This window comes from Rousettus aegyptiacus, unplaced genomic scaffold, assembly GCF_014176215.1.
Source record: "Rousettus aegyptiacus isolate mRouAeg1 unplaced genomic scaffold, mRouAeg1.p scaffold_m13_p_3, whole genome shotgun sequence".
Lineage (NCBI taxonomy): Eukaryota > Metazoa > Chordata > Mammalia > Chiroptera > Pteropodidae > Rousettus > Rousettus aegyptiacus.
Window position 1 is genome coordinate 79,085,258 of NW_023416306.1, and position 22,558 is coordinate 79,107,815.

Genomic DNA, 22,558 nt, shown 5'->3' on the forward strand with positions numbered 1-22,558 from the left:
CAATAATATTGTAATAACTATGTATAGTGCCAGTTGAGTACTACATTAATTAGAGGGATCACTTCATAAATTATATAAATGTCTAACCACAATACCATACACCTGAAACTAACATAAAATAATATTGAATGTCAACTTGAATTGAAAAATTAAAGAATAAAGTATCTGAAAATGAAGTGAGAATATATGCAAACCACCCCCCAAAATTTACATGTTAACATTTCTCTTTTGAAAAAAAAAGTCACAAATTAAGATTAAATACCTGCAAAAATACTACAAAATGAAAGACTTGTATCTAAATATATAAATAACTATCAAATTTTAGCAATAAGCAAACAAATTAAATTGAAAAATTCAATGGGAAAAGATTTGAAAGTATATTTCATCAAAGTACGAAATCAAATAAACGAACTAAAAATAAATATTAAAACAAATATATAAATAGTAGAGTGACTCAAGTGAAAAAAAAACTGCAATACCAAATACTCAAGAAGATGAGGAGCAACTAAATCTCCTACATTGATGACAGAAACACAAAATGGAATGATTGTTAGGTCGGCAGGGGAGAGCCTGTCAGATTTCTGCCTGGAGACTTCCCAGCCTGATATCAGAATCCAGACCTCCCAGCCTGACATGGGAATCCTGACGCCCAACTGATAAAGGCCCACCCTAAATCCAGACACCCAACTGATAAGGGCCCACCCTAAAGCCCTGGGGCCACTACTCCAACCCAGATGCTCAACTGACACTCCCCATTCTATACCCTACCCCCACCTAACCCTATAAAAACTATGCCCTCCTGTCCCAGGGTGCGACTTCTCTGGCCCCTCTCCTCTCAGGACCAGTGAACCTCGCCCGGGAGCCCTCTCCCAATAAAGGCTTTGGTAAAAATGGCCTTTAAAGTTTTCAATGTCCAAGAGGAGATGGCTAAAACTCACTGCCAGGCTCATCTCTACCAGCAGGTAGCATTCCAGACCCAGGCCTTCGTAGCTGCCTTGAGGCTGGTGGGCCCCAGGGGCCAAGGGGCTGGGGTCAACCCAAAATTAACCCCCTCTGGGGCATGCTTCAAATGTGGCCATGAAGGACACTGGGCCCATCAGTGCCCTAACCCACGGGCTCCCACGAAGCCCCTCCCGATCTGCAGGCAGACAGGCCGCTGGAAATCTGATTGCCCAATGACCAGATTGCCATCGGCGCCTCCACTCGGGGGATCATCCAGTCAGGCAATACTGTCACTGGGACTTCTCAGGTTAGCGGATGACTGACGAGGCCCAGACTCGGGGACCCCTCTCACTCTCGCCGAGCCTAGGGTAATGCTCCAGGTAGCGGGTAAGTCCATCTCCTTCCTGGTGGACATGGGGGCTACCTTCTCTGTTTTGCCATCTCACTCAGGTCCTACAGTCTCCTCACCTATCTTGGTTATGGGGATTGACGGCATAGCCTCATGCCCACCTAAAACCTTTCCTCTCTTATGTTCCCTGGATGGCTTCCCCTTCTCACACTCCTTCTTAGTCATTTCCTCGTGCCCTGCTCCTCTTTTAGGTAGAGATCTCCTACACAAGTTAGGTGCCTCTTTATACATAAGGCCACAAATACAGGTCTCTCCACTCCTGCTACCTCTCCTAGCATCAGATTCTACTCCTCCTCCCCCTACCCTTTCTGACCCTGTTGATCCCTCCATCTGGGACACATCTACCCCTGTTATTGCTACTCATCACACTCCTATCCATATTTGCCTCAAAGACCCTTCTCACTATGCAGCTCGCCTGCAATTTCCTTTTCTGAGACCCATGGTAGGAACCTTAAACCTATCATTACCAGACTTCTCAGTCAGGGGATCCTCATCCCTACTAGTTTGCGCTGTAATATTCCAATCCTACCTGTCCATAAACCCTCTGGAGCCTACAGGTTGGTCCAAGGCCTCCACCTTATTAACGAGGTGGTTGTCCCACTCCACCTAGTAGTCTCCAATCCTTTACTCTCCTTTCCCATATTCCCCCTTCCATGACTCACTTCACAGTATTAGATCTAAAAGATGCATTCTTCACCATCCCTCTCCACCCTGACTTATACTTCCTCTTTGCCTTTACCTGGAAAGACCCAGACACCCGTGCCTCCAGACAGTTAACCTGGACAGTCCTCCCTCAGGGGTTTAGGGATAGCCCACATCTATTTGGCCAGGCTTTAGCCACTGTCCTGACTTCCTGTCCCTTGCAACAGAGCACACGCCTACAATATGTAGAGGACCTGCTCCTTTGTAGCCCTTCATTTGAACAGTCCCAACATGATACAGTGATCCTCCTAAACTTCCTAGGGTCTAAGGGATATCGGGTTTCACCTTTTACGGCTCAGCTCTGTATCTCCTCTGTCACCTACCTCGGAGCAGCCTTAACTCCTACCACCAAATCTCTCACAACTGATAGGATCCAGCTCCTAAGAGATCTGCAACCCCACCCCACCCCCCCACTGCCCCAAGATGCTGAACAGATTCTCTCCTTCTTGGGCCTCATAGGGTTTTTCTAACATTGGGTTCCTAACTTTGCCCCGTTAGCTAAGCCACTATATCAGGCGGCCAAAGAAACCCCTACAGGCCCTCTTACGGCTTCTGCTCTTGTTAAACAGTATTTTTCTAAGCTCCAAGATGCCCTGGCCTCAGCACCTTCTCTCATTGTACCTAACCCCGCTTGACCCTTTCACTTATTCACTGATGAACGTTCAGGCATAGCCACCAGCCTACTGGCTCAACCAGTAGGTCCCGTATATCAGTGGCTTATCTGTCTAAACAGCTAGATCTCACCATAAAAGGATGGCAACCATGCCTCCGAGCCCTAGCAGCAGCTGCCGAACTCATTAAAGAGGCCATTAAAATCACCTTAGCTCAGCCTTTGACTGTTTTCTCATCGCATCACCTCACCAACCTCCTTAGTCATTGGTCTCTTGGACATCTAGGCCCTTCCACGGTGCAGCTTTTCCACTTACTCTTCATTGAAAACCCTCACATTGCTCTGTCGCCCTCCCCTCCTCTAAACCCAGCTACTCTCCTTCCTCTCCCTTCCACACAGGGTCCCGCTCTCGCTCTTGTCCCCAACTCAGAGAAGATCTCTCTGCTCCCCCTCCCAACCTCACAGACATGCCTATCCAAAATGCTGAGAACACCTTCTTTGTTGACGGCAGCTCCATCATCAGACCCGATGGTCAGCAACAGGTGGCCTATGCTGTTGTCACTCTGAAAGACACTGTTGAGGCTCAGAGCCTCCCCTGGGGACTACATCTCAAAAGACTAAACTCATAGCCCTAGCTAGGGCCCTCTATCTCTCTGAGGGTATGATTGTCAAGATCTTCACTGATTCTAAATACACCTTTCTTATAGCTCACACCCATTCGGTTATCTGGCAGGAGCGCAGCTTCCTCACCGCCAAGGGCACTCCTATCATTAATGGCCCTCTTATCCACAAACTCATTGAAGCCATACAGCTTCCCAAACAGGTAGCCATCATTCACTGCAAGGGACACCAGTCCCTTGACAATCCTGTAGCTCATGGCACCACTTGTGCAGATGTTATTGCATGCAGTCTCACTGGCCGGCCACCGCCAGTCCCTGTTCTCTTCCTCGCCACCCTGACCAAACCTTCTTAGTCCCTACCCAAACAGACAGACCTTCTTTCCAGGGGAGGAACCCGCACACCTAGGGGGTGGCTCTTCCTCAATGAACTTCTTCAACACCAGGCGGCTGCTATTGTCACCAAGGTCCATCAAACCCTCCATATTGGACCCAAAGCTTTATACCATTTTCTAGAGCCCCTCTTTTACCACCCCTCTCTCCAATCTATACTTCAACGGGTCCATGCTGAGTGTTCTACCTGTTCCAAAACATCTTCTCAAGGTGCCATCCAATCCTGTGCCACTACCCACCAGCTCCATAGCCACCAGCCTGGCAAAGATTGGCAAATTGACTTTACCTATATGTGCAGACACCGATCCTTTTGGTATATTCTGACCTTTGTTGACACCTTTACAGGTTGGATAGAAGCCTACCCCATGCTAAAGAAATGGCTGACGTGGTTGCCTCTTCTCTACTGGAACACATCATCCCAAAGTTTGGTCTCCCCAGGACCATTCAATCTGTCAACAGTCCTGCCTTCGTCTCCAAAGTAGTACAACTTGTCTCTGAAGCTCTGCACATCACCTGGAAGCTCCATATCCTATACGATCCCCAGTCTTCGGGTAAGGTTGAGCGAGCCAACGGTCTCCTCAAAGATCAGCTCACCAAACTCTCCCTAGAGGCTCGTATATCGTGGCCTACTCTCTTGCCTCTGACTCTCACCCGCCTCTGGGCTTCCCCTTGGACCCCTTCTGGTCTCAGCCCCTTTGAACTCCTCTATGGGAGACCCTGTCTCCTTACCCATGACCTACCCATAATTCCCTCACCAGTGATCTCTTATCTACCTTATCTCTCTCTCCTCCAGAGCTTACTCAGACAGCACGCTGACTCGTGCCTCCCTGCCCCTACCACAGACCCAGCTACTGGACCAGCTTCCTCAAATATTGATCCACTGTCTCTGGGGGATCAGGTCCTCCTCAAGGAGCTACAGCCTTGGTCACTAGAACCTCGGTGGTCAGGTCCACACGCTGTCATACTGACCACACTGACAGCTGCAAAACTCCTGGGTCATCAGTGCTGGTACCACCTCACTTGCCTGAAGCGTGCTCCACCCCATGATGCATGGTCTGTTGAATCCCTGGGACCCACTAGGATCCGTCTCCACCACCAACTTTCTGTCTCTCCTTCTCCTCCTCACCCTTCACCTATCTCCAAGTAACCTAGCCATTGCCCCTACACAACCACAAGCTGTTCCTCCCTTCCGTTGGTGCTTTTTCCTCCATGAGACTTACCAGGACCAAAACTCTAAATGAGCTTCACACCTCCCGAGCACAGCTGATTGCCACCCTGGATACTGCCAAGCTGCTATAACCTTTGAATTTTTCCAATTCCAGTCTTGCCCCCAGGGTTGATCCAATCCAGCAGTCTGCTTTGTCTATGTCCAAAAACACACCTTCTGCCATGAAGACTGGGTTAAAGAAAACAGGGGATGTCTTTACATGTCATGTGACATCCACGTAGTCTGGTTAGACATGGCTGAAAATCAACGCCATCATCACCAGTTGACCTCTAATGGGAACTCCAAATATTTTCTGGCAATTCCCAACCCTTGGGATGATCAGTGGCTCCAAGGGGTTGAAGGCAAAGTCTACAAATGGCCCACTAGCTCGTGGCCTACAAGTTCACTAGCTATTTACCACTCTTATGTCCATGTTCTCCTGGAGGTTCTGTCCCAATTAGTGTCCCTACCCCAAGATATCCAAACTCAAGAAGAATCCTTTAAGTCCCAACTCCAGTGCACCACACAGATGCGTCATGACCCTTTTGCCTGGCTCAGCCTCATCCAATAGGGTACCAAACTTGCCAATGTCTCGGGCCTAGACAACCTTACCGGATGTTTTATGTGTGCTGCCTTAGGCCGCACACCTCTTATCATGGTGCCTCTACCTGAAGCCTTCAACATCTCTCTGCCTACCCTGTCCCCAGTGTCTTCACACCAGACATTCAGAAATATCCCATTCTTCTCTAACCCGCTCTCTCCCCAATTTCCTTTCTGCTATTCTTCTCCTAACCACTCTATATGTAACACTTCCTCTCAAACAACTAATGCCTGGGTACCTCTGGGAGGTTTCTTCTGGTGTAACGAGACTCTCTCAAAAAACCTATCATTCCCCAACTCATCTGATCTTTGTCTCCCTGTAACTTTAGTACCCCAGCTCACCCTGTACAGTCAGGCAGAATTTCGTATCCTCTACACCTCTCCTCCCATCACCGGCCATCCTCGCCAAGCCATATTCCTTCCTCGTTGGGAGCTGCGCCCTTGGTTTCTCAAGCCCTCAGGCTGTGAGAACCAAACCCATGATAAACAAGTCTTTCCGAGAAGCTGGCTGACCACCAACGGTGCTGATAGTCTCCTGCTCTCCCCCCCACCTCGTACTTCCCCCTGTCCTTACCGCTCCTCACACCACCAGCTGAAGACCAATCATATTGCAACAGGTACCCTTTGCCTGCCCCCCTTTGTTCTTGCCGTATAAATATGTTTGTTATCCAAAAATAAAATTTGAGGCTTGATCAGAATACTGTCTTGCCTCCACTCCTTTTTCTCCGCCCGTTTTTCCTTACAGGCTGGGTCTCCCTCGCCCCCACCAAATAACAAGTCCCGCGGGTCGGGACACTTCCTCGAATAGTAGGAGTTTCCCTAGCATCTTCCCTAGTCGCCACTGGCCTGGAAGGGGGTGCACTAGCCCATTCCATCACTGCCACTAGAGACCTGGCAGAAAATCTTCAATTTACAGTTGATGCCTCAGCCTAATCCCTAGCTTCACTCCAACACCAAATCACCTCCATAGCTCAGGTAGCCTTACAAAATTGCAGAGCCCTAGACCTTCTGACAGTGGATAAAGGGGGTACCTGTCTCTTCCTTGGAGAAGAATGTTGCTACTATATCAATGAATCAGGCTTAGTTGAAACTAATGTAAATACCCTTTCTAAACTCAGTGAGGACCTCCGCCAGTCCCACTGAGAGGACAAGGCACTCCCCTCTTAGTGGAAATCCACTCTCATTACCTTAATTGCACCAATTCTAGGGCCTATCCTTATCCTCTGTATACTACTAATAATAGCCCCATGTGTACTTCGCATCCATGAAGTCTCCTGGATCACAGTTAACCAGCTATTTTTACATCCATATGCTTGCCTCCCCACCGAAGTCCTACCCTCAGATTCTCAACCTCTTCGCTCCTGGTCAGCAGGAAGTAGCCAGATTTGACTTGGCGCCCCTATACCAAAGAGGTCGGGATGTTAGGTCAGAGGGGGAAGACCAGCCAGATACCTACCTGGAGACTTCCCAGCCTGATATCAGAATCCAGACCTCCCAGCCTGACATGGGAATCCTGATGCCCAAATGATAAAGGCCCACCCTAAATCCAGACACCCAACTGATAAGGGCCCACCCTAAAGCCAGATGACCAACTGATAAGGGCCTACCCTAAAGCCCTGGGGCCACTACCTCAACCCAGATGCTCAACTAACACTCCCCATTCTATACCCTACCCCCACCTACCCTTTAAAAACTACGCCCTCCTGTCCTAGGGTGTGCCTTCTCTGGCCCCTCTCCTCTCAGGACCAGTGAACCTCGCCCGGGAGCCTCTTCCAATAAAGGCTTGCTTTTAAAACTTTTCTTGGCATGTCACGCATTTACCTTATGATGGTTACTTTGAAAAATGATTTGTGGTTTCTTATGAAGTTAAACATATACTTGTCATAAATTAGCAATTCTACTTCTTTTCCCAGGAGAAACGAAATGCCTATCCAAAAAAAACTCCTAAAAATTAATTTTTGTAAATTTTATTAATCATCACCAAAACCCGAAAAACAACTTCTGGGCAGAACCCTAAAGAAAACCTAAAACTATCAACTGGTCAGTGAATAAACAAATTATATTACACCCATGAAATGAAATACTATTTAGCAATAAAAAGGGTTAAACTACTTATATGTACAACAACACAAAGGAAGCTCCAAAGCTTTATGCTAAGTCATGCATTTTAAATAAAAGCAATTCTGCCCCCAAAGGGGTAAAAAAAATAAAAAAATTCTGTTCTTAGATGCCAAAAACTAGACATTGCAGTCATCTGTTGTCCTCCAAAAAGCTACAGTCCATAAACAAATATAAATAATATTTATGCTATTAAAATTTCATGAGGAAGTGATGAGGAAAATCATGTCTAAAATGGCTCCAGGGCAAGAGGGGTGAGGAGTATAATAATAAGGTTGGTAAACGCTGTCTTCAATGAAATAAACCAGAGTCAAACACTACATTCTGAATGATTCCATTTACATGACATTCTGGAAACAAAAAATTCTAAGAACAGAAATTACTTCAGTGGTTGTTAGGAACTGGGGACATTAAAGGGGACTGATTGATTACAAAGGAATGTTTTGTGGTGATAGAATTATTCTATATCTTGAGGATAGTGCTGGTGACATGGCTGTGTACGTTGCTTGACATTCATAAAATTGTACACCTTTAAAAGGTATATTTTATTATGAGCAAATTATATTTCAATAAGCATAAAATTTTCTATCAGACAGCTGTAGGAGATGATAAATAACAATTAGGCCCTGAGGCCAGGTGCAGCAATGAACTATAGAGCTTGTTGCATGACTAATTCTCTTGTAACCACAGAAAATAAACAAAGGTAACAAGATTATATCTAAGCAGCGCCTGAAAGTCTCACTGCAGCATGGATGTACAGAGTGGGGCACACGCGAACCTGAGGGGCAAGGACCGAACCAGACTCATGTAAGTAGGTGCCCTGAAACATGTGCCCAGGTCCCCAAACCAGCATCCTTGAGGACTTCTGAGTGTCTTTCTTTGTGTATTCTGTGCCAGGCCATCTCTGATGCCACCTCAGGAGTTTACATGGTGCAATGGAACTGCTACTGATCAATCCAACAGCAAGTGCACGAGGCCGAATGCACCCTGGGACAACCCACAAGTAAGGACAGAAGCCTGTGGGTAAATGTTCCATTTTCTCTCCGTGGTGGACACTTCTCAGGGACATTCTCTATGGACTGAGCTCCATGACCCGCTGAAGTGATGATACCAATAATTCATCTTTAGACTGGCTTTCCCCTCTTGGCTGCTTCACTCTTCCCTATATTCCCATTCCTCTTCTGACATTAACTACATGCACACAAGCCATGTTCTCAGGGTCTAGGGGAATCCCCATAGTCTCACCCATGTCTCCTCCAAAATAGCTGATTCAACACGTCCCTCCTTGCAATGTCCCTCAGTGGCCAATGTGGCCTGACTCCTTTACCACTCCAGCTACTCCCCAGCCACACTGACCTGCTTGCTGTTTGTTGAGCACCACTCTGCTTTGCAATGGATGTTTCCTCAGCCAGAAATATTCCCTAGAAGATATTCCCAAGGCTTCTTCCCTCACTCCCTTCAAATCTTTTCTCGAATATTCTCTCAGGAGAGCCTACCATTATTTAAAATTGAAGTTGGTCCTTCCCAACATTTTGCATGCCACTTATCCTGCTTTACATTTCCCACATCTGTTATCAAATTCCAACAAACAATATAAACTTCTTTATTAATTCTCTCCCCTCACCTAAATGTATGTTAGAGGAGGAGAAATTGTTGTCCATTGTTCTCACTGCTGTTTAGTGACGTTCGAGGCACTGTTCTAAGTGCCTGGTGCAAAGCAGGTACTTAATATATGAATGAATAAACAAAAATTTGGCACACAGGAATGCAAAGTGTTACAACCGTGAAGGACAATTGTATGATATATAACAAAATGAATAGTACGTGTAACTCTGACAAAGTATTCCCACTTCTATCATCTTACCCAACAGTTTCACCCAAATAGAGATGAAATTTAGTGTCTTTCAATAGGAGACTGATTAAATGGACCACTATGCTTCTGTGAAAAGAATAAGGCAGCTCACTATATTAGTTTACTAGGACTGCCATAATAAAGTACGACAAACTGGGGGCATAGGAGGGGAGGGTGCTTAAAACAACAGAAATGTATTGTTTCACATTTCTGGAAGCTAGAAGTCTGAAATCAAGGCATTGGCAGAGCCAGGCTCCATCTGAAACCTATAAAGGAGAATCCTTCCTTGCCCCTTTCTAGTTTCTGTTGGTGGTCATCACTCTCTGGAATTCCTGGGCTTAAAGCTGCCTCCTTCAGTCTCTACCCCTGTCCTCACATGGCATTCATCCTGTGTGTCTATCTCAAATTTCTTTCATCTTAAAAAGGACACCAGATTAGGGCCCGCCCGAAGGACATCTTAACTTGATTACATTCACAGGAACCTGGAGTTAGGACTTCAACATATCTTTTCAGGGGACTCATAATACTCACTAAGTAACAATATGGAACAATATGGAAAATGCCATAAAAAAGAATATATGGTTATGTGGTACGTGGGATGAAAATGAGGACCAAGTATGTATATGTGCTGATGGTTGAATAAGAATTGGGAGGAAATCAGAATGAATATATTCATAAGTACTTTTCACAAATAAACAATTGAAAAATACCCATGACACTTATAATAAAAGTGGTTACCTGCAGGAGGCTGAGGACATTAGGACAAGGGAAGAGAAATGGTAGGACTTTTTAACATAGTAAAATTGCTTAGATTTTAGAATCATATGAATATATTACCTGCCCAAAAAAGAAAAAAAGAAATTGACAGCTGGTATACTGAAGTGGAAAGCAGCCAAATGGTTGAGTTTATGCTTCCTCAGCTCTCAGTATTTAAAATACACTACCAGTACAAATTCCCAAGCTCAGAGTCTGAAATTCTAGATTTCTGATAGGGCCAACAAGAATACATTTGTTTGTTTTATGATCGGCAGCTCTTACATTAAAATAAAAATTTTAAATAGATGAAAACAGGAATTACTGATATAAAAACAGATATGAGAATACTACCAACAAGCTTATGAAAATACATTTAAAAACAGGTTTTAAAAATGTACAATTTCCTCTGAAAATGTAGTGACAATAAAAAATAGAAAACCAGATTAGGCCTATGGTTTAGTAAAGTGATTCAATAATCTGTATCTACACACACACACACACACACACACACACACACGCCTCACAAAGTCCAATTTTTGAGGTGATTTTCATGAAATCTGTAACAGGTGATTTTTTTATACAAAGTATATTAATTTTTTTTTAAATAAAAGAAGGAAAGAGCAAGAAAGTGCCCCAATGAGACTAGTATAACCATGATACCATATTTGGTCAGAAACACAAGAAAATAAAATTAAAGGCTCATCTAGTTTATGAATACAGGAATAAAAATTCAAATATAATATTAGCAAAAAGATATCAGAACAAATTTGAAAACAAAAAATACTTATTAACAAGTAGAGCCTATACAAGAATTCAAGAATGAATTAACATTTCAAAATCCATTTAAGCTACCTCTAATATTTGTAGATTAAAGAAAATAAGCTATACTTTTACTCCAACAGATACAGAAAAATATACAATATAATTCAATGTACATTCATGACTCAAATAAAATCTTACTAAACTGGTTTAAAAGGAGAATAACTTGCATTGATAAAAGACGTGTAACAGAAGCTGAGAGCAATCTGAAATCAAAAGGTAAGTCTATTACAGCACAGTGTGGGATGAAAAAAAAGAGTTCATCTGAGGTGTGTTCATTTTCTGTAGGCTTTTGGGAGAGTGTGGAGGACTGTGAAGGAAGGTTCAGCTGTCACGGAGTGGGGACAGAAAGCAAATGGAAGTCAGGAGACGTAGTCTGCCTTACAGTTCCCACATTCATCTGCCAATAATCTCAGCAGCCCAGCTGGGGAGCAGCCTCCCTATAGGAATAAGGCTCTTTGGCCCTTGAAAAAGCAAGGGAAGGATCATGTAGAAGCAACGCTTACAAGTCCATATGCAACTTTAAAATGATCATGGGCTTAAAACTACCAATTCTCATCAGGTAAAAATTGCTTGCTTTGCTTTGAACAATACAAACAAAAAACTAACAACAGGTGGGTGTGCCTGGACTGCCCCAAACCACAGAAACCACAGCCACGTCTGCACTGGATTAGCCTCCACTGCAGGAGTCGAAAGCATAAGGATTCCAACCTACAAGGACCATATAAGTTGAACACCTCAGACCGATGGTACTCAAGCCTGACTCAATAGCATCACAAACAGGCATGCTGAGAGCTGAAGATGCTGACCTTTTGCCTGCTGTTGCTGCTGGCTTGGGACCTATAAAACCATCTGCTCATCTGAGGCTCACTTGGGAGACTGCTAAGGACTTTCATCCCTTTGCTCTGTTGTGTAAGACTCTAATTCCCCTCTCTATGTGTTGTTAACCTATGTGGGTACCTGATTGGTTTACCTGAGAAGGTTCCACTCAATAAACCTGGCATTGTGGAAAGACACGCATTTAAGGGTGCCTCTTTCCTTGTGACAGATGTTTATTTTGTTTCCAGTTTTTATTATAATGTGCAGTGAAGATTTGTGTCCATACTTCTTTGCATATTTGTTATCTCTGTGATACCAGTGCCAAAATATACAATTGCTTAGTTAAAACAGATGTGTAAAATTTGATGGATGTTAACATTTTCAAAAGGGCTGTGCTAATATATGCTCCCACTAGCATTTATTAAAGAAAAAAAAATGATTCTGGCACTTGTTAAAATGGTAAGGGTTTATTAAAGATTGTTGCAATAAGGGGAAGAGAGCAATCTCAACTCCGAATACAGCAAAGAAAGCTGGAGATTTATAGCTAATGAGCAGAGTGAGAATAAGTGGATGGCAAACTACTACAAGGAGACTTCGAGTATGGGGAGACTCTTGCTAAAATGGCTTAATAGGATTCTTGTTAAAGACAGGCCAAGGACTTAGACGTTATATGTCAAAGGTGAGGAATGAAGGTCAAGGATGAGAATCCTCTCTAAACTGATTTTGGAGAATTCTTGCTAAAACTGGGCTATTCAAGCCCATCAAGGATGAGATGGATATGGAATGCTAAGTTCAAGCCCTAGTCAATAAAAAGGCTCAGAGGACCCTAACTAAAGTTTGATCAAGGTGAGAGTCTTTGTCACAGTACAAGAAAGTTCCAGTTCTCTCATCCTTATACCATATCATCTATCTTTGATAGATCATCATGACCGGCTATTCACATCTAGGTATTTCCATTGGATATTTGATCATTGTATCTCTTTCCTATAACAAAGTACCAAATACTGGATAGCTAGATGTTCAAAATCAAGATGTCACCAGGGTTATGCTCCCTTTGAAAACTTTAGGGGGAATATTCCTTGCCTTTTCCTAGTTTCTGGTGGTTGCTGGCAATCTTTGGTGTTCCTTGGCTTACAGCTACATAACTCCAGCTTCTGCCTTTTTCATTTGCATGGCATCCCCTCTATGTGTCTTCATGTGGCCATCTTCTGGACAGACTCCAGTCATATTGGATTAAGGGCCCAACCTACTCAATACGACCTCATCTTAATTAATTGCATATGGAATGACCCTCTATCCAGATAAGCTCAAATTCTAAGGTAATGGGGGCTAAGAACTTCAATATATATTTTTGGGGGGATATGATTCAATCCATAACAATAATTTTTCTCTCTAATGTACAATATGCTTTATAAATTAGCCTTTCCTTATGTAAATGTTTGATATTTGTTGTTGGACATTATTAGTTGTTTTCAATGTTGTTTTTGGTCAAATAGAAGATTTAAGTTTTTACAAAAATTTATTTATCAGTCTTTAACTATTTGGCTTTTGGTATTTTTGCTATGCTTTGAAAGGCAGCCAGGACACATCAATATATGACATAATATATTAAATAATGCATCATTTCTTTATTACTTTGACATTAAGGTAACGATAGCCTTATAAAATGAGTTGTGAAGTGTTCCTTTTACTTGTATTTCCTGGAAGAGATTGTGGAAAATTAATAATATTTTTTTCATTACATGGGTCATTAAAATTCACCAGTGAAACCATCTAGACATAGCACTTTATTTTTCATGAGGTTTTAAAATATTGATTTATTACTTTAATAAATGGTACTATTTAGGTTATTGATGTCTTCTTGAGTGAGTCTTTTAGTTTGTACTTTTGGAGTGATAGGTGCATTTCATCTAAGATATCATTATTTGTGGGTATAGAAATAATCTTAGTATTGTTATTATCATTTTAATGTCTACGTGATGAGTAGTGATGCCATTTTTTCATTGTTGTATTGGTAGCTTGTATCTTCTCCATGTTTTCTTCATTAGCCTTGCTAGACTTTTATCAATTTTATTGTTTTCTTCCTCAAAGAAACAGCTTTTGAATTTTTTAAATTGTCTCTTACTTTTCTGTTTTCTTCAATTTTATCTGTTCTGCATTTTTAAATTTTCTCCCTTTGCATTCTTATTTGGGAAATTTCTATTGAGATATCTTTGAACTCATTGATTCTTTCTTCAGCCACTTTATGTTTACTGGTAAACTTATTGAAGGCAGTATTCAATTGTTGCCGATTTTTCTAGCATTCCTTTTTAATTCTTTCTTAGAGTTTCCATTTCTCTGCTTACATTACCCACCTTTTTTTCATATCATCTACCTTTTCTTTTAAAAATTTAATTATTTTAATTAGTTTCAAGTATACAGTACATTGGTTAGACATCTATATAGTTTGTAAAACGATCTCCCCAATTGCTCTCTCCCTCCCCATCCCTTCACCTAGCCAACATATTAATGCTAACTACATTCTCTATGCCGTGCTCCCCATCCCCGTGACCATCCATCTGCTACTAATTTGTACTTCTATAACACTTCACCCCTTTCTCCCAGCCCCTCAAACTTCCCTCCCCTCTGTCCATCACCAAATTGTCCACTATATTTGTGAGTCTGTTTTTTTATTAGTTTTTTCTTTTATTCCTTAGATTCTGCATAAAGTGAAATCATATAGTATTTATCTTTCTCTGTCTGACTTAAATACCTTCTAGGTCCATCAAAGCAGTATCTTTTGTCATCCCCTTCCTTTTAGTCTGTCTTTTAATCTGAAGCAAGTCTCTTATAGGCAATATGTAGGGTTCTTGTTTTACTTTCCATTCATCTATTCTTTTTGTTGGAGCACTTAATTCTTTTCCATTTGAGGTACTTATTGATAGGAATGTAGTTGTTACCATTTGATTCCAGTTTTTGATACGTGTTTATCTTCTTAAAGAAATCTTTCTAACATTTCCTGTAATACTGGCTTGGTGGTGATTAATTCCTTCAGTTTATTTTTGTCTGGGAAGCTCTTTATCTGTCCTTCAACTCTAAATGATAGCTTTGTTGGAAAAATTATTCTTGGTTGTAGATCCTGGGTCTTCATCCTGTCGAATATTTTTTGCCAAGCCCTTCTGTCCTGCATGGTTTCTTTTGAGAAATCAGCTGCCAGTCTTATGGATATTCCCTTATAAATAACTACATTTTTCTCTTGCTGCTTTTAATATTCATTCTTTGTATTTAACCTTTGGTATTTTAATTATGATGTGTCTTGGTATGGGCCTCTTTGGATACCTGATTTTTTGAATTCTCTGAGCTTCCAGCGGTTTTATGTCCATTTCTTTCACCAGGTTAGGGAAGTTTTCCATCATTATTTCTTCAAACAGCTGTTCAACATGTTGATTTTCTTCAGTTATGCTAATAAGATCGATATCTGGACCTTTAATAGAGTCCCATATGTTCCTTAAATTATTTTTATAGTCCTAGCATCTTATCTCTTGCCATTCTGATTGAGAGTCCTTGACTTTCCTGTCCTCTAGATAGGGCATTTGATCATTTTCTTTATTCACTCTGTTTATTTCTTTGTTTATTCCATTTAATATACTTCTCATCTCGGATAATGTGTTCTTCATTTCTGACTGGTTCCCTTTTATAATTTCCATTTCCAATTTTATGTTTTTTATCTCTTTGCTGAAGTTCTCACTGAATTTAACCAAAAGTTCATTGAGCACCTTTGTAACCAGTATTTTGAACTCTGCATCTGTTAGATTGCTTGACTCCATTATATCTGTTCTGTTATATGGTTTCTGTTTTATTTGTCTTCCCATTTTGGCTGTCTTTCCATGCCTGTTTCTATGGACTAAGCAAAGCTCTTAAGTCTCCCAGTCTTATTAGTGGGGATGTCTGAAGTAGGTGTCCAGTGGAACAACCCTGTAAGGGGTTCAGCTCCAGGCCAAACTTAGCCCAAACTTCTGCCTCTGGGGCCACTTGTTAAGATTCAGCAAGGAATTCACAGATGCTATGCTTATAGTTACCTCAAAAGGCCACACCAGAAGCCAAGGCCCATTGCCTCCAGTGTGAGTCTAGTCGCTGCTCAGCAAGGAATACCTGACTCACTGAGGATATACTTGGATGTAGCTTGGGCGGAGCCTCAAGTTGGAGGAGGCAGGTTTTCAGGGAACCCTCTGGGTGGAGAGACCTCCATTATCCAGTTTGATGATGTCACAGCTATGGCGGCCCTGTGTCATTGCACTGGTAAGGGAGAGGGCTCTATAGGGAACAATGGATATTGCCTTAACTTCTGTACCTAACGAGTGTCGCCTCGGCCCTCACTCTGACAATGTCTCCCTGTAAGTCCCTGGTGCTCACTGCCCACACAGCCGAATCAGCACTGGTGCTCAGAACGAGGAGGTCCTTCACCACAAAAATCCACTCACAGATGCAGCCCCTTTCAGAGGCTTCTGCCGCTGCCTCTGTCTCACTCAACTTCTGAGGAATGGGCAGCACCATGTCCTCGCTATTGCAGGGTGCTTTCTTGGATTTCTTCCTAGTTGTATAGTTTGTTCATCTAGATCTCAGGCAATTTTTCCTTGCTGCTGCTCCTTGCTTCTGTCACAACTTTGATTTGGTCACCAGAGGGATGAACAGAACCTCTATCATCTATGCCGTTTTGATTGCTCACTCTCCAGCCTTTCCATCTACCTTTTCCATTAGTCCACTTAACATATTATTCATAGTTTTTTTTTAATTGAATGTATTTACATATATATATATATATATATATAACATTGTATAAAAGTGAAGTATACAATGTGTTACTCTGATATATTTGTATATTGTGATTGCTTTTGTAGTGATATTTATTACATTTCATTATTATACTACAGTACTGTTATCTGTATTCATTATACTATGCATTAAATTCTTGTTTCCCAAATAAGAATGCAAAGGGAGAAAATTTAAAAATACGTAACAGAATTGCCAAGATCTTTACAGGGAATAATGTACTCATATTTGGAGTACTAGAAGGAGAAGAAAGAAAATGAAACAGAAGAAATATTTGAAGTAGTAATGGTCAAGAACTTAATGTTATAAACCAAATGACAGATCCAAAAAGCTCATAGAGCACCATGAAGAATAAACACACGCTCAAAAACACACAGACACACACCTAGGCATATTATATTCAAACTGTAGGAAACAAAAACATAAGTTGTATGAGGTTTTATTTTATATACATTTTACGTGTTAACCTCTTATCCAACATATAGCTTGCAAAAATTTTCTCCAACTCCATAAGTTGTCTTTTCATTTAAAAATTTTTTTCGATGTGTCAAAACTTTTGATTTTGACGTAGTCCTATTTGTTGATTTTCACTTTTGTTTCTTGTGCTTTTAACATCATGTCCAAAATGTCATTGCCAAGACCAATATCTAAGAGCTCTTTCCTGTGTTTTATTCTAACATTTTTATTGTTTCTGGTCTTATATTTAAGTCTTTGGTCCATTTTCGAGTTATTTTTTTGTGAATGGTATGAGATAGGGGTCCAATTTCATTGTTCTCTGTGTGTGTTCCCAGCACCACTTGTTGAAGAAACTACTTTTTCCATGTTGGACTTCCTTGGCTCCTTTGTCAAATATTAGTTGACCATAATGCTGGGATTTAATTTTAGGCTTTCTGTTCTGTTTATCTATGTGTCTATTTTAATGCCAGTACCATCCTGTTTTTATTATTATGGCTTTGTAGAAGAAGCAGGATACCCCTGGCTTTGTTCTTTGTTCTCAGGATTGCTTTGGGATCCTGTGGTTCCACACATATTTTAGAATTGTATCTTCTATTTCTGTGAAGAATACCTTTAAGATATGGATGAAGATTTCACTGAAGCTGTAGATGGACATTTAAACAATATTAATTCTTCTGATTCATGAAGATAGAATATCTTTCCATTTGTGTTTTTTCTTCACTTTCTTTCAGCAAAGTCTTATAGTTTTCATTATACAGATTTTTCGATTATTGATTAAATTAATTTCTAAGTATTTTGTTTTTGATGCGATTGTAAATAAAATAGTTTTCTTTATTTCTTTTTTCAGATCTTTCATCGTTTCCATAATACAACTTATTTTTTATGTTGTTTTTGTATCCTGCAACTTTATAGAAATTGTTTATTAGTTTCAGATTTTTTGGTTGACTCTTCAAGATTCTCTATGTGTAAAATTATATATTATCAGCAATTAATGACTATTTTAATTCTTTCTTACCAGTATGGATAACTTTTATTTTTGTCTTGCCTAATTGCTCTATCTAGGGCTTATAATACTATATTGAATAGGAGTGGTGAGAGCGGGCATCTTTTCTTATTCCTGATTTTAGAGAAACAGCTTTCCAATTTTCACCATTGAATATAATGTTAACTGTAGATTTGCCATATATATCCTCTATTATGCTGAAGCATGTTCCTTCTATACCCGATCTTTTTCTTTTTATCATGAAAGGATGTTTTATTTTGTCAAATGTTTTCTGTGTTCATTAAGAGAATTGTGTGATTTTTACCTTTCATTTTATTGATGTGATATATTACATTTATTGATTTGCATGTGTTGAACCATCTTTGCACCCCTGGGATTAATCTATTTGGTCATGGCGTATAATCTTTTTAATGTATTCTTGAATTTAGTTTGCTAATATTTTGGGAGGAACTTTTGCACCTATATTCATCAGGTATATTAACTGGTCTATAGTTTCCTTTTCTTGTGGAATTCTTACCTGGATTTGATATCAAGACAATGCTTGCCTCATAAAATGTATTTGGAAGTGTTTCTCCCTCCTTGGCATTTAGGAAGAGTTTGAGGAGAATTAGACTGAATTTTTAGTGTTTGGTAGAATTCACCAGCAAAACTGTCTGGTCCTGGAGTTTTCTATGTTGAGAGATTTTTGATTACTGATTCAATTTCTTTATACTCATTATTGGTCTGTTCAGATTTTCTATTTCTCCCTGTTTTGGTTTTGGTAGTTTGTGTGTTCCTAAAGGTGTTTTCAGGTTTTGAAGAAAAACGACAGATGAGAGACATCTCCAGATCTCTCCCCTTGAAACAACAATAAGATGACATCTAAAACTCAAACAAACAAACAAACTCCCAAACAGCACACCAGCGTGGCTGAGTGTGGGATCTGTGAATAAGGGCTACCACAGACCAGAACCTCAGGTTTTGGGCGGTGGGCTGGGAGAAATAAAGAAGCTGTCTCTCTCATCCTGAGCTTCCCCGTAGATGGAGAGGGTGGGAAGAAGGTGCAGTGAGTTCCCTGAACAGACCTGCCTGGGAGACCTGGGAGCTCCATCTGGCTGGTGGCAGGGCCCAGTCATCAGGGCAGAAAGCACAGGAGCAGAAAGGGCAGATAATCAACAGTTGATTCTTACCACCCACAGTTGCACAACCAAGACTGAGCCACAGCTCAAAGCTTCCAATCCAGAAGGCCCCTCCCCATATCCTCTGAAACTGAACACTGGGGAGACCCAAAGGAATCTGAGCAAACACTACCAAAACATTCACTAACACTGACAGGGACTGAAACTGAAGGTAACGAGCATGATTGAATATCTATAAGGGGGGAAAAAATGCATTATTAAGGCTTTATAGAAAGCAGGGATCCAAGAAGCTTAGATGCCACCTAATGGAAACCAAAATAGAAGTGCCTTCTTTGCAACAGGCCAAAGAGAAACCTTTATATAATAAATCTTTCTGGAAAAACAGCAGAATATACTTCCATTAATGCCCAGGCACAGAAATAGTCCATTAAACACCATGAACAACCAAGGTGACAGGGCATCTCAGAAAGAGAAAAATCTCTAGAAAATAAGCTTATGGATATAGAAATGGGCAAAGAATTCAGGATGGTACTTCTGAAAAAGCTTGGTGTTATCTGAAACAGGTCATATTATAAATTTCACGAACTGAAAAAACAATGAGATGAGCAGAATGAATTTTTTAGCAAGGAGAATAAATTCTCAAAAAGGAACAGACTGGATCTTCTGGAGATGAAAACACGCATGCACGCACGTGCGTGCGTGCACACACACACACACACACTGCAAGAGTTGACAAATGAAATAGCAAGCTTGGGAAACAGAGCCAACCAAATGGAAGAAAGGATCAGTGATATCGAAGACAAAAATCTAGAAATAAATCAGAAGGAAGAAGAGAGAAACCAAATTATGACAAATAATGGAAGAGAAATTCAAGAACTAGCTGATACAATCAGGAGAGGAAACACAAGAATAATGGGCATTATAGAAGGCAAGGAAAAGAATCAGAGACTAGAAAGCATTTCAGACAATAGTTGATGAGAATTCCCCAAATCTAAAAAATGAGCTGGAGCTTGGAATTCGAGAAGTCAACAGAACACCCAATTATCTCAACCCAAAAAGGCCTTCACCAAGACACATTATGTTAAAATTATCAAAACTCAATGACAAAGACAAAATTCTCAGGGCAGCCAGGGAGAAGAAAATGGTAACTTATAAAGGAAAACCCATTAGATTATCCTTGGATTTCTCAGCACAAACCTTACAAGCCAGAAAGGAGTGGAATCAAATATTCAAAATATTAAGTAATGCCTTTTGAGACATGCTTACACATTCTTCTCTAGTGCACATGCAACATTCTCAAGAATCGACCACATACTGGGACATAGAAATAGCCTCAACAAATATAAGAGGGTTGAAATCATACCAATCATATTCTCTGATTGTAATGCTTTGAAGCTGGAGATAACTGCAAAAAGAAAGCAGGAAGAACCACAAATACATGGAGACTAAACACATGCTACTGAAGAATAACTGGGTCAAAGAAGAAATAAAAAAAGAGATCAAGAGATACATAGAGTTGACGGCCATGCTACCCTGAACAAGCCTATCCTGTCTGATCTTGGAAGCTAATCAGGGATGGGCCTGGTTAGTACTTGGAAGGGAGACCAACTGGGAAGACTAGCTGCTGGAAAAATAGGAAAAATACAACAAAAAAATAAAAAATAAGGGATTGTAAGCTGACAGGGTCCTTGCAATCTGTGAGGTCAACCAAGGGTTGCTTCACCTAAAAAAAGTGAAAGAGAGAGAGAGAGAGAGAGAGAGAGAGAGAGAGAGAGAGAAGAGAAACGAATGATAATAACAGTATCAACATGTCAAAAACTTTTGGACATGGCAAAAGTGGAAAGTTCATATCATTTCGATGCCTACCTCCAAAAACAAGAATGAGCCCAAATAAACAACCTAAAGCTTCATCTTAAAAAAACAGAAAAAGAAGAACAAATGAAGCCTAAAGTCAGCAGAAGGAATAAAATAAAGTTAGAGAGAAAATAAATGACATTCAAAACAAAACAAAAAAAATAGGAAAAATACAACAAAGAGCTGGTTCTTTGAGAATGTTAATAAATTGACAAACCCCTGGTTGGACTCACTAAGGAAAAAAGAGAAAGTACACAAATAAACAAAATCAGGGATGAAAGAGCAAATTATGACAGACACCACAGAAATACAAAGAATTATACAAGAACACTATTAAAAAGTATATAACACAAAATTTAATAACCTAGAAGAAATGGACCAGTACTTAGATAAATATGACTTTCCTACACTAAATCAAGAACTGGAAAATCTAAAGAGACCGATCAGCAGTATGGAAATTGAAACAATCATTAAAAACCCTACCAAAAAGTAAGAGTCCAGGACCAGATGGATTCACCAGTGAATTCTACTAAACATTCAAAGAAGATTTAATACCTATTCTCCGCAAACTCTTCCAAAAAAATCGAAGAAGAGGCAATATTTACGAACTTATTTTATTAGGCCGATATTACCCTAATACCAAAACCTGATACACTTAATACAAAATAGAAAACTATCAGACCGATATTTCTCATGAACACAGATGCAAAACTCCTAAATAAGATACGAGCAAACCAAATACAGCAACATATTAAAAAGATTATACATCACAATCAAGAAGGCTTCATCTCAGAGGCACAGGGATGGTTCAACATATGCAAATCGTTCAATGTGATACACTACTTAAACAAATTAAATTATAAGAATCATATGATCATGTCAATAGATGCAGAAAAAAACCTTCAACAAGATACAGCATCCATTTATGATCAAAACTCTGAACCAAATCAGTATAGATGGAAGGTACTTTAATATAATACAGGTCATGTATGACAAACCCTCAGCCAACATTATACTCAATGGTGAAAAACCTAAAAACCTTCTCTCTAAGATCAGAACAAGGCAAGGCTATCCACTACTGCCATGTATGCTGTATAACATTGGAGATCCTAGCCAGTGCAATCAGGCAAGAGAAGATATAAAATGCTCCAAATAGGAAACGAAGATGTCAAACTGTTACTATTTGTAGATGATGTGATTCTCTATGTAGAAAACTCTAAAGACTCCACAATAACACTGATAGAAACATTAAGCAAATGCAATAAAAGTTCTGATACAAAATTAACATTCAAAAATCTATAGCTTTCCCATTATCTAATAATGAAGTGTCAGAAAAAGAAGTGGAAAGTAATTTCCTTTTGCAATTGACAACAAAAAAAAATAAAATACCTAGGAATAAATCTAACGAAACATGTGAAGGACCTATATATGAAACTACAAGATTCTATTAAAAGAAATCAAAGAAGATACAAAG